An 11,080-nucleotide genomic window follows, 5' to 3' on the forward strand; every position below is an offset into this window, starting at 1 on the left:
TTATGTCCAGTGTGGTACTTTGTAATGCAAGTACCACCTAGGCTCCTCCTTTTGAGGTGAAAATTTGTGAAGACGGTCTTCTTAGTAACTGATCATCCTCAGCCAAAACTCACGCCCATTAGCCATGTGCATTTCCCGTACCGCAAATCAAACACTTGGCTGCTTATTCATCTTTGAGCATCGATCGGTCTCCTCGTGAGAATCTTATGTTGTGATTTTCTTCCTAGCACCTACCTGGGGAGTGCCCAACCAACTATACATGCCTAGGCCGCCCAGAACACATGGCAACGCCACGGTCACGCGGTGACCACGCGGCAGGCATGCGAGCTTACGTGCTCTAGAGTTGGGGCCCTCGTCTACCGTCCAAACGTCGATGTCTCGCCATAAAACCATGTATTTCTGATTAAATAGTTACTTATTTAACTAGAAATTATTTTTGTAAAAAATAAATAGCAAACTATGAGGCAGCTGCAGTTCAAATTTGACCCGCTTCCAGCTGAATCGGCGACAATTTGTCTTTTTCACCAGAGGTGGATCAAAACTTTTTACACCCAACTATTTTGTCAATTGTGCATTAAACATGGCCTAGTATTTTATAAAATTGATTTGGTCCATTTCTGCAACAATTATTTGGTAGTTCCTTCACAAAAAAACATCATTTCGGGCACTCGGAAAATGGAAAATGAATTTTCCGTGCAAAGAAAATGAAAACTTCCTCAGGAAACATTGTTTGGAATTCCAAGATGCACCCTTGTGCACAATATGAGATCATTTGAACAAACTATGCCATGAATGTGGCCATAAGATTGGTCATTTGGCTTGAAAGCCATGAATCTTCACGCATGATACCTCATTTCTGAGAACACCTTTCTAAAATAATTACAGTATTACAAGTTTATTATTTTTCCTGGAAACTTGGTCACATATAATGACACAATGCGAAGGTTCTCCAATTTTTTGATTTTTTTTGAATTTTTTATGCCCATTTCAAAATGCGGTCAAAACGCCGGGCTTGACCGTTCCTAGCTAGTGGTTGAATCTTGGAAAACTTTTGGTGTTTCTATGATTAAATAGATACTTATGTACCTAGAAATGATTTTTGGAAAAAAAATAAATAGCAAACTATGAGGCAGCTGCAGTTCAAATTTGACCCGCTTCCAACCGAATCGGCGGGAATTTGTCTTTTTCACCAGAGGTGGATCAAAACTTTTGACACCCAACCATTTTGTCAATCGTGCATTAAATATGTCGTAGTATTTTATAAAAATGATTTGGTACAATTTTGCAACAAATATATGGTAGGTCCTTCACAAAAAAACCTCATTTCGGGCACTCAGAAAATGGAAAATGAATTTTCCGTGCAAAGAAAATGAAAACTCCCTTTGGCAACATTGTTTGGAATTCCAAGATGCATCCTCGTAGACATATAGTCACACAATGCGAAGGTTTTTCATTTTTTTGTGAATTTCCTATGCCGATTTCAAATTTCGATCAAATTTCCCCGCATGACCCTTCTTAGTTAGGTGGTTAATAATGCAAAACTATTTGTTTGTCTATGATGAAATAGCTACTTTTGTATCTAAAAATGATTTTTTTAAAAAATAAATAGCAAACTATAAGATACATGTAGTTCAAATTTGACTCGTTTCTTGCCGAATTGGCTGTTTCTCAAAATACCTAGAAAGATCGGAAATGCAATCAAATTGATGATCATCCATGAAAGGTGGACTAACTTAAGTGGAAATTTTAGTGATGCCATTTTGCAAAATATTTTTGGTAGCTGCCTCACAAACCTCCCTTGTTTTTAACACTAAGAAGAGTAATTTTTAATAGCTCATTTTAGAACCAATCAGGACGCAGCACATGGATCACCCCACTGTATTCGATCTGAGCCATCCGCCTCCTACTGATCCAGCATCTCCCCCTTACTCCCTCGAGCCCTCCTTCCCGAGAAACCCTAGGTCCACCCTCACCGTCGCCGCCTCCCTCTCCCCGATTCAGCGTCTCCCCGATTCCTCCTCCGCGGCCGCCGCTCCACCCTCACTATCGACGACCCATGCCGCCACCCACCCCACCGCGGCCCTCACTCTCCCCTCGCCCCCTAGTCGTCGACCAACCTCGCCGCCCGCCCAAACCCTAACAGCCACCACTCCCCCGATTCAGATCGAATCGATGGTGACGCCGCACTCCTTCCACAACCGCCTCCCTTCTGCGCCGCCACTCTGCTCTCGATCCAGATCCCCCTCGTCGCTGCCTTCCTCTCCACCCACCTCTCCTCTCGCCGCCGTTCTGCCACATCCGACAACATCGAGGCCAGTGGGCGCTGGATCCGGCACCGGCCTGGCCCCTCCATCAGCAACTCGAACAGGGGGGAGGCGGCGCCATGGCTTCCCCCAACCCCATGGTGTGGGCCTGAGCCACCCACTGGCCTCGGCTGGGTCTCGGACAAGCAGCCGCGCAGGATGATGCTGATGGCACTGTGTCCACGCCCCCCGACCATCCCGCCGGCGCTGCGGCCCGCGGAGGCGGCCGCCCGCGAGGTGCTGCTGCAACTACACCCAACGGAGGAGGCGGAGCGGCGCCAGCACAGGGTCCAGATCGAGGCGGTGTCCTTCTTCCTGCGTCTGCTTCTGCTCGGACGCCATGGGAGTGCTAGAGACGCCACAGCGCAACTGCTCCCACGTCAAGGTAGCCACTATCTCGCCCATCTTCTCCCCATCTCTTCCATTCCCTTCGCTGACGCGTTTGGTTTCCAAGGGAGTAGCTCGTGCGCTGGGGCATGTGTTTGTCGTCGCCGTGGGCATGCTCCCGCTGCCGCTGGATTTGGGGGGTGGGGAGAGACCAGAGAGGGAGAGGCCACCTTCGCCGCGCTCACGGGCCTCGTCTTCAAAGTAGGTACTTCAATAGCTGTCTCTGCTTATGGCTGAACTATCCAACCGAGAGTGGTTCGTTTTAGATTGACTATAGTGAATGTGTGAGCTGATTTCATCGATAGCAGAGATCTTGGTAGTGTTCACTGGATGCATTCTGATTGATTAGTTCATAGGCTGAATGCTTGCACTGAATGACTGAAAATAGTTCAATTTTGTACAAATGCACTCCCACAGGTCTCTGCTACATCTGGTAAATTAGATTTCTGAGATTTAGCACTACAATCTGTTAATGGTTGATCTCAGATATGCTCATCTTGCTCCCTATTAAGAGAGGGGAGGGGGGACACCAGTTGCATCCATCTTTTCATACACTTGTTTTCTGCACATGTATGCAGTCTGATTTGATGGACGACGGGACAAAAATGAGCCTCTTAGGAGTGTGGAGGAACAACAGTTGCATCCCAGTCACTTGTTCTTGCTAGCATCCCGGACGAATGATGGCTTGTTAAGCATGAAACTGGGATTTCTAATAATGTTTGCCATGAACATATATGAATTGATTGCATGCCCTCTTGGATTCTAGTAGTACATTATCGTTGGCCCATTATTGCTAGATTTTGATCCTGGTGATGCTCTGTACTTGTTTCTACTTGCAATCAGCATACAATTTTGCTCAAATAGTCAAATGTTTCCTTGATTCTGTAGGATTAGTGTGTCCTGTTGCTTGTTGCTAGCTGTAGGATCTGACTTTTGGTTGTTGTTTTGGTGATGTAGGCCAAGGGAAATGACTACCGTTCCAGGATCTCTGGTCTGGGAGCTCGTGAAGAAGAACAACTGCTTCTTGATAAAACAGTTCTGCAACAGCAACGCCAAGGTGCGGTTCAGCAAGGAGCCCAACAACCTCTACAATGTCCACTCCTGCAAGTTCTCGAGTCTGTAGCTCTTTGCAGTATTTTTAACCCTTTGGTTTGCAAGTGTCTCTGCAAGGAGCTAACTTGCTGTGGGGCTGATGTGGTTTCAGGCTTGGCGAACAGCAAGACTGTGGCGGTCCAGCCATCAGCGGGAGAGGACAAGGCAGTTGTCCTGTCCACGACCAAGACCAAGAAGTAGAACACCCCTGCCAAGCTCCAGCACAAGACTCTGATGCGCAAGGAGTTCCGCAAGATGGCCAAGTGTGTCAAGAATCAGGTATTAACTCCAGAGTCTTTATATAACTGAGTTGTATTAGGATCTGGTTGAGTCTCTATGGTCTGAATAGCCTTTATATTAGGAGTTCCGCAAGATGGCCAAATTAGCTATGGTCTGAATAGCCTTTATATTAGGATCTGGTTGAGTCTCTATGATGTTCTCTCTTAGTGTCATGTCATGTCATGAGTTTTGAGTCGTGAATATATAACTGAGTTGTATAATCCTTTCCAGGTGAGGACTTTGACCAAAGAAGTACAACCAGGACAACCGTGCTGTTGGTGGTAGCTCCCAAGGTCCAAGGATGACTATATACTTTGACAGCAAAGAGTCAAGCAAGGGTGTGAACCATAGTTTCGGTTGATATTTGCCACCATGTTTTGGATTGCATGTACACTTCTTGGATATAAACTGTAATTAGGCTTGTTCAAGCTATGTTACCGCGGACGTGCAGTCTTGTATGGTTTTGTGAATGTTGATCATATGAGTTCTGGATTTGATCATTTAATAAGAGAATTACTGATTGTTTGATTTTTAAATGTGTATAAATTGGAATCTGTGAATTAAAAAGACCAAATATTCTACTGGACCAAACAATATTTGGGCTCTAAGAAGGCTATGGCCCAAACAAATCACATCGTGCATTTCTTAGAAGCCAGAACAAAAAGGATAAATGAAATGGACATAAAAATGTTGGGCTTGGCCCATGAAGCCGTTCAAAAATTGATAAAAAAATATAGTAAAAATGCTGAATTGTTGGGCTAGGCCCATGTAGAAAACCGAATTGGACCGGGCTGAATCTTGTGCCACATCAGCTTGCCACGCTGGATGCCTACGTGGCTTGGGGAGGTTGCTAGTGACCAAAACGCCACAGTAGGAATATTTTGGTCGTAAACGTCCACGACCTTCTCACAGAGAAGGTCGCTATAGTCAGTTAACGACCCTCAGCTTTTGACCTTATGTTTTTGGTCACAAAAAGGTCACAAATTGAAAACAGTGACCTTTCAGTGACCAATAGTGGTGGTCACAAGTTGACATATTTCTTGTAGTGGGATGTGTACCTCAGACTGGGTGAAGCCGAAAGCTAGTTTCCTTAAGAGAATATTCGATCGGTGAACAAAAGATGTATTCGTTTATTACAACGTAAATCCCCAGAAGTCTTGTATCCTGCGCCATTGTTCGCAGTGCATACATGTGCATTGCCGCATGCGTACCCAGGGAAAGGAACCCCTAACGGAACTATTCTCCCTGGAAGATGTTTCTTACTATCCATGTAATATAACATAACTAGTTGGGTACTTGTCTGTTCAAGCACTTATGACCCATACGCCTTGTTTCCGCGCATACCCTGGTTTTGAATAACTGAGTGGGTATTCGGACACACCCCGGACTGTAGAATCCGGGGGCTGAAGCGAAAAGGTCCGCCATGACAAATGATTTTAATCCGGCTAGGGACTAGTTATGTCCATTGAATAACACAGTCACTTGGGTTGACTATATTCCTCCTCTATACCATCCAACAGGCTATCTAGCCTACAATCCTGTTGAAAATACTTAGCGGCTAATGCTACCTGGTCATATAACAGACTTACGGGAATTTCTTGCCCATCGGGCCCCGCCGGTCCTACTTCGGCCATATGGTTCGGGTCCAACTTGGTGTAGCGCATCTTCACCATAGCCCAGGCTTCTCTTGCGCCTTGCCGGCAAGCGGACATCTTCCACAGTCGAAAGCGACGTCGTGCTCCTTGAAGCATATCCACAAGCTCCCCCATGCCATTCGGTAGCAAGCTTGATGGCCACAAAGCCTGATCAACACCCTGCATCACTTGCCGAGCTCGCTCGTGCAGTTGCGAAAGGTCCTGCAGTAAATCACTTGCAGATAAGGGCATCTCCTCCTCAGGGAGACCCGTTAACATTCCTGCAAGCAAAATTCTTTCAATATACTTCCTCGCCGAACTATCATACAGTTCGTCTGGGCACTCACCATAAATGTCGCGTCGAAGCTTTCTGTTCTCCTGCACGGAGTCCTCCAGTTGAGCAGGGACGTCTTTTAATTCCATGTCCAGCCGAATATTAGCGTCTTGAAGATTGGTCTTCTCTTGCTTAACTTGTGTAAGGATGCGCTCGCCAGCCTTTAGCTGCCTTTTAATATGCGAGTCATTATCTGTTACGCACTCCGGATTCACCCCGGGATTGTTTGCAGAATTTTCTGTTAGACTAGTCATACCAGCCATTTACAAACTGCTGGATCTTCCTACAATTGAGACAAATGTTACCAGTTCAGGCCTTCTGGGATTCCTCTAGTTTGGCAACCGTGTCCCTCATATAGGCCTTGCATTCCTCCAGCTCCCGAGCTAATTGTTCATTCTTCTCTACAAGGACCTATGCATAAATTGATCCTTCAAACAGTTGTTCCAACTATTTCAAGTCTCAAGGGCTACTACTATACATACTTATCAAAGCTTCTTACACGTATATCTTTGGTATATTGGTTCGTCGCTCAGGAAAGCCCGCCTTGAGCAGCTCGGATGTATGCGTCTGTCGAATTGAAGGCATTAAATGCCTCTTCGGAAAAGATGTTGTTCCGAAGCAAGGCCCTCTGGCGCCAGTGATTCATGGCGCTCTCCACTTTGGAGTTTGTGGCCGAAAGCATATCCACATCCTTTGTCGGAGAACTATGCGGAACTGGCCCCGTGTCCGCCTCCGCCCTCGAAGCTGGTTCTGGAACCCGGCTAGTGGAGGCGTGATTGGCGGGATCCTCGGATATAGTCCGGCTGCTCCTCTTCCTACCAGACACAAAGGGCGCTATTATATTTCAAATACTATAATCGCAGGACAGGTTATCACTTTACCTCTGCAGCGGTGTGTCGACCCTAACCGCCTTCCTCTTGAGCCTGCCCGATCCGGACGCCCGTGGTTGACGAGTCCCTAGGGGCTCGGCCCCGTGCTCTGACCGTCGTCTCTGCAAACAGCACGACGCCTCAAAGGTAAAGCACAATGCCTGAGGGGAGTCCTCTTCGGAGGATAGGGTTTTTTAGTTTGGCTTACACGCGACACAAGGAGCAGTTCGGGATAGTCGGACGTAATGGCCACTGAGGCACCATCCCAGCTCGCTTGATAAAATACCCCGTTGACAAGCTCCACGGTAATATCCGGATCTTCTTTGAGTCCTGCATCTAGGGCCCTTCCGGGGTCCTCTGGCTGCGGGGAGGGGTTGAAGATTCCTTCTACGACCCTCCTCAGTTCCTGCTCGGAAACATCGATACAGGTAATCTTAGCAGAAGAACGCCAAATTAAGTAAAACATGGAAGGGAATAACGACTTACCCATTCTGGGGGGTTGTACATGGAGAATCCATCCCACGGTTTAATGCGAAGGAATTCCTCCTCTTCCCCTTTGTATAAATCGGACAATATCCTTGCCAGAGCAGTTGCAGAGTCCGGACCCCTACGGCCGCAACAGGTGGCGTCGTATTCCTCGTTGAAGTGCCACATGGGCTTCCCCCGATATTGAAGCGGTTGCACTCCCCGCATTATGCATATTGCCATGACCTCGACTATCATCAGTCCGGATTTGGCCAGCAACTTTATCCTTCTCATCAGGAAGTGTATTTCCCTCGTATCCTCTTCTTGAGGGCCCCGGGGGCGCCAGCTTAGGCGTGCCCTTGGCGGGGCGTTACTGAACTTGGGGAGACCTGTCCGGACTAGATCCGGAAGGGGAACGTCATCAATGTAAAACCACTCTGAAGGCCAGTTTTCTGGTGCCTTCTTAGGAGTGCCGGACAAGTATCCGGTCTCGACAATGCACCATACTTCGGCCCCGCCCACTTGACATAGGGATTCTCCCTGGGTGCGGGGGACAAGGCAGAACAGCTTCCTCCATAATCCAAAGTGAGGTTCACAGCCTAAAAACAGCTCGCAAAGGGCGTCATACCCCGCTATATGCAGAATGGAGGCAGGGGTAAGGTTGTGCAACTAGAGGTCGTAGAACTCCAGGAGCCCGTGAAGAAACGGGTGGATGGGAAACCCGACGCCCCTTAGTAGATGCGGGATGAGGCATACACGCTCCTCTGGAGATGGATTTGGAAATCCCTCCGCTTGTTCCCCTCCGTCACAAGTGGCTATTCCGGCTCGGACAGGGACAATGAACGCCGGTGGGAGAAACCCTTGGGTTTATAAATCTATCAAATGGCTATGAGGAACTGAACACTCTCCCCAATCCCTCGACTTGGAACGAGGAGGGCGAGCAGAAGAGCTGCGACGGCCGGCCATGTTGGAATGGTTTTTCGCGGAGCGCTCTGTTGGATGCTAGCTCAGGGAGGGAGAGTGAGGTTTGGATCTGAGAATCCCCGTCCCTTCAAATAGACGGTCAGCCCGGAGGATTGAGGGTGGCAAATGCAAAAATGCCTCGGCTCCTCGCATTCGCTCGACACGTGGAGATGGTTATTATTGAGACACTGAAGCCGAGGAGTGCAACATTGATGGGAAGCTGGACACTATTTGTCGTAACAGATACTTTGGAGTATTCGGAGATGGAACCCGCCTTGCAATGCCGAAGACAAGACTGCGCGCTGGACTCATTGTCATTGAAGCCTGGTTCAGGGGCTACTGAGGGAGTCCTGGATTAGTGAAAGGATCGATATGGTTGACTAGAGGGGGGTGAATAGGCAACTAACAATTTTTAAGCTTTTCTTAGTCAAATTAAACTTTGCAACAAAGTAGGTTATCTAGATGTGCAACTAAGTGAGCAACCTATATGATGCAATGACAACTAGCACACAAGCAAGTAAAGGATGTAAACAAGTAAACTAGCTAAAGTAAAAGGCACGAGATAACCAATAGTGGAGCCGGTGGAGACGAGGATGTGTTACCGGAGTTCCTTCCTTTTAAGGGGAAGTACGTCTCCGTTGGAGCGGTGTGGAGGCACAATGCTCCCCAAGAAGCCACTAGGGCCACCGTATTCTCCTCACGCCCTCACACAATGCGAGATGTCGTGATTCCACTATTGGTGCCCTTGAAGGCGGCGACCGAACCTTTACAAGCAAGGTTGGGGCAATCTCCACAACAAACGGAGGCTCCCAACAACAACAACAACAACAACAACACGAAGCTTCACCACAATGGAGTATGGCTTCGAGGTGACCTCAACCGTCTAGGGTGCTCAACACCCAAGAGTAACAAGATCCGCAAGGGATAAGTGGGGGAAATCAAATATCCTATGGTGGAAGTGTAGATCGGGCCCTTGTCACCCAATCCCGAGCAAATCAACAAGTTTGATTGGCTAGGGAGAGAGATCGGGCGAAAATGGAGCTTAGAGCAACAATGGAGCTTAGAGGTGGAAGAGGTAACCTACTAGAGGTAGAAGACACCCCTTATATAGTCGTGGACAAATCCAACCGTTATCCAACAAGTTCAGCCCGCGACCCACGGTACTACCGCTCCAGGGGTGCGGTACTACCGTGAGGCTGCGTGGTACTACCGTGGACGACCATGGTACTACCGCGGTAGCAACACAGGCCGGAACTGGCCTGACTAAGGGGCAGTACTACCGTTGGTGCGGTACTACCGCTCCCCCTTGCGGTACTACCGCAAGACAGGAGAGTCACGGCCTGGGAAGGGCGCGGATGAAATAAATTACATCCGTGCCTAGTTCCGCTGAAACTGGGGTGGTGCAAAAACCCGACGCGGTACTACCGCACGCAAGGTGCGGTACTACCGTGGCGGGCGCGGATGTAAAAAATTACATCCACGCCTACTACCGTGGCTCAGCGGTACTAGGTAGGAGGGCCACGGTACTACGGCTCCTAGGGAGCGGTACTACCATGGGCCCCCGCGGTACTACCGCGCTGGACGAGCGGTACTACCGTGGTGGGCGCGGATGTAAAAAATTACATCCGCCCCTACTACCACACCGGAGCGGCACAAGGCCTGGGTGCCGCGGTACTACCGCTCAAGAGGAGCGGTACTACCGTGACACCCAGCGGTACTACCGCTTGTACCTGCGGTACTACCGCAAGTACAGCAGTAGTTGCCAGGTTTCCGCACAACCAAGATAGCGAAGGGCAGCTCCAAAGTGCAGGGAAAGGGGAGACAAGTGTACGTGTTGATTTCACCCAAACCTTTCCGACGCGGACCCCCTCTCAATAGTACGGCTCTCCTACGACTCAAATCCACCAAAGAGAAATGTAGGACGACACCGACTTCAATGGTCTCCGAGGGGCACTGAATCGTCTCATGCCTAGTGATGAAGTATCTGACAGGCTCAAGGCACACGATTAGTCCGCAAAAGCATTGTCATCAATCACCAAAACACCTCAGGGATAAACATGCCCTTACAATCTCCCCCTTTTTGGTGGATTGATGACAACACGGGATTTGCACATAGATAAGATAATTGAGAGTAGGGGCAAACCCCACCTCTCTAAAATATAGACGGGCTCCCCCTAGATGTGTGCACTTTAGATGAATGCTTTGGACTGCGAGACACACAAACTAGGATCAACACTCCCCCTATATTTTAGAGACCAAGGCATGATAATGAGCATAGCATAGCATAAAGATAGCACAATATAACACAAGATTGCTAGGATAGATAGAGTGCATATGTCCTACACCATACGAAGTAAGGTAACCAAGGTTCAAGCGAGAAAGCAGCAAATAGTTCAACTGAGAAAGCGGCAAACACACGACTCGCAAACGCGCAAATCCCTACACTCTCCCCCTTTGGCATCGAGACGCCAAAAAGGCAGAGAGGACACCTACACACACAAGAGGTGGCTCAAGCAGAGAAATCATCCCAATCCTCTTCGTCAGACGCCTCTGCAGCTGGAATGGACTCCTCAACCTCCTCCTCAGAATCAGTCCACCTGTAGCCTTACTTCTCCATCCACTCGGCTTCAGGAGTGATGCGCTCCTCTGACCCGTCAGACACATTCTCACCATAGAGCTGCAAGATCTTGTTGTGCCGGCGACGACTCTCCTTGGACTCCACGTGAGTCCTGTACTGCCCCTTGGCTTGCATGC

General features: G+C 48.5%; 1 pseudogene; it reads left to right on the forward strand.

Annotated features, from left to right (window-relative positions):
* The first annotated feature begins 3,657 nt into the window (after positions 1-3,657).
* On the forward strand, positions 3,658-4,179 carry LOC123114967 (60S ribosomal protein L28-1-like; annotated as a pseudogene).
* Positions 4,180-11,080: the final 6,901 nt, after the last annotated feature.

This window comes from Triticum aestivum, chromosome 5B (genome assembly GCF_018294505.1).
Source record: "Triticum aestivum cultivar Chinese Spring chromosome 5B, IWGSC CS RefSeq v2.1, whole genome shotgun sequence".
Lineage (NCBI taxonomy): Eukaryota > Viridiplantae > Streptophyta > Magnoliopsida > Poales > Poaceae > Triticum > Triticum aestivum.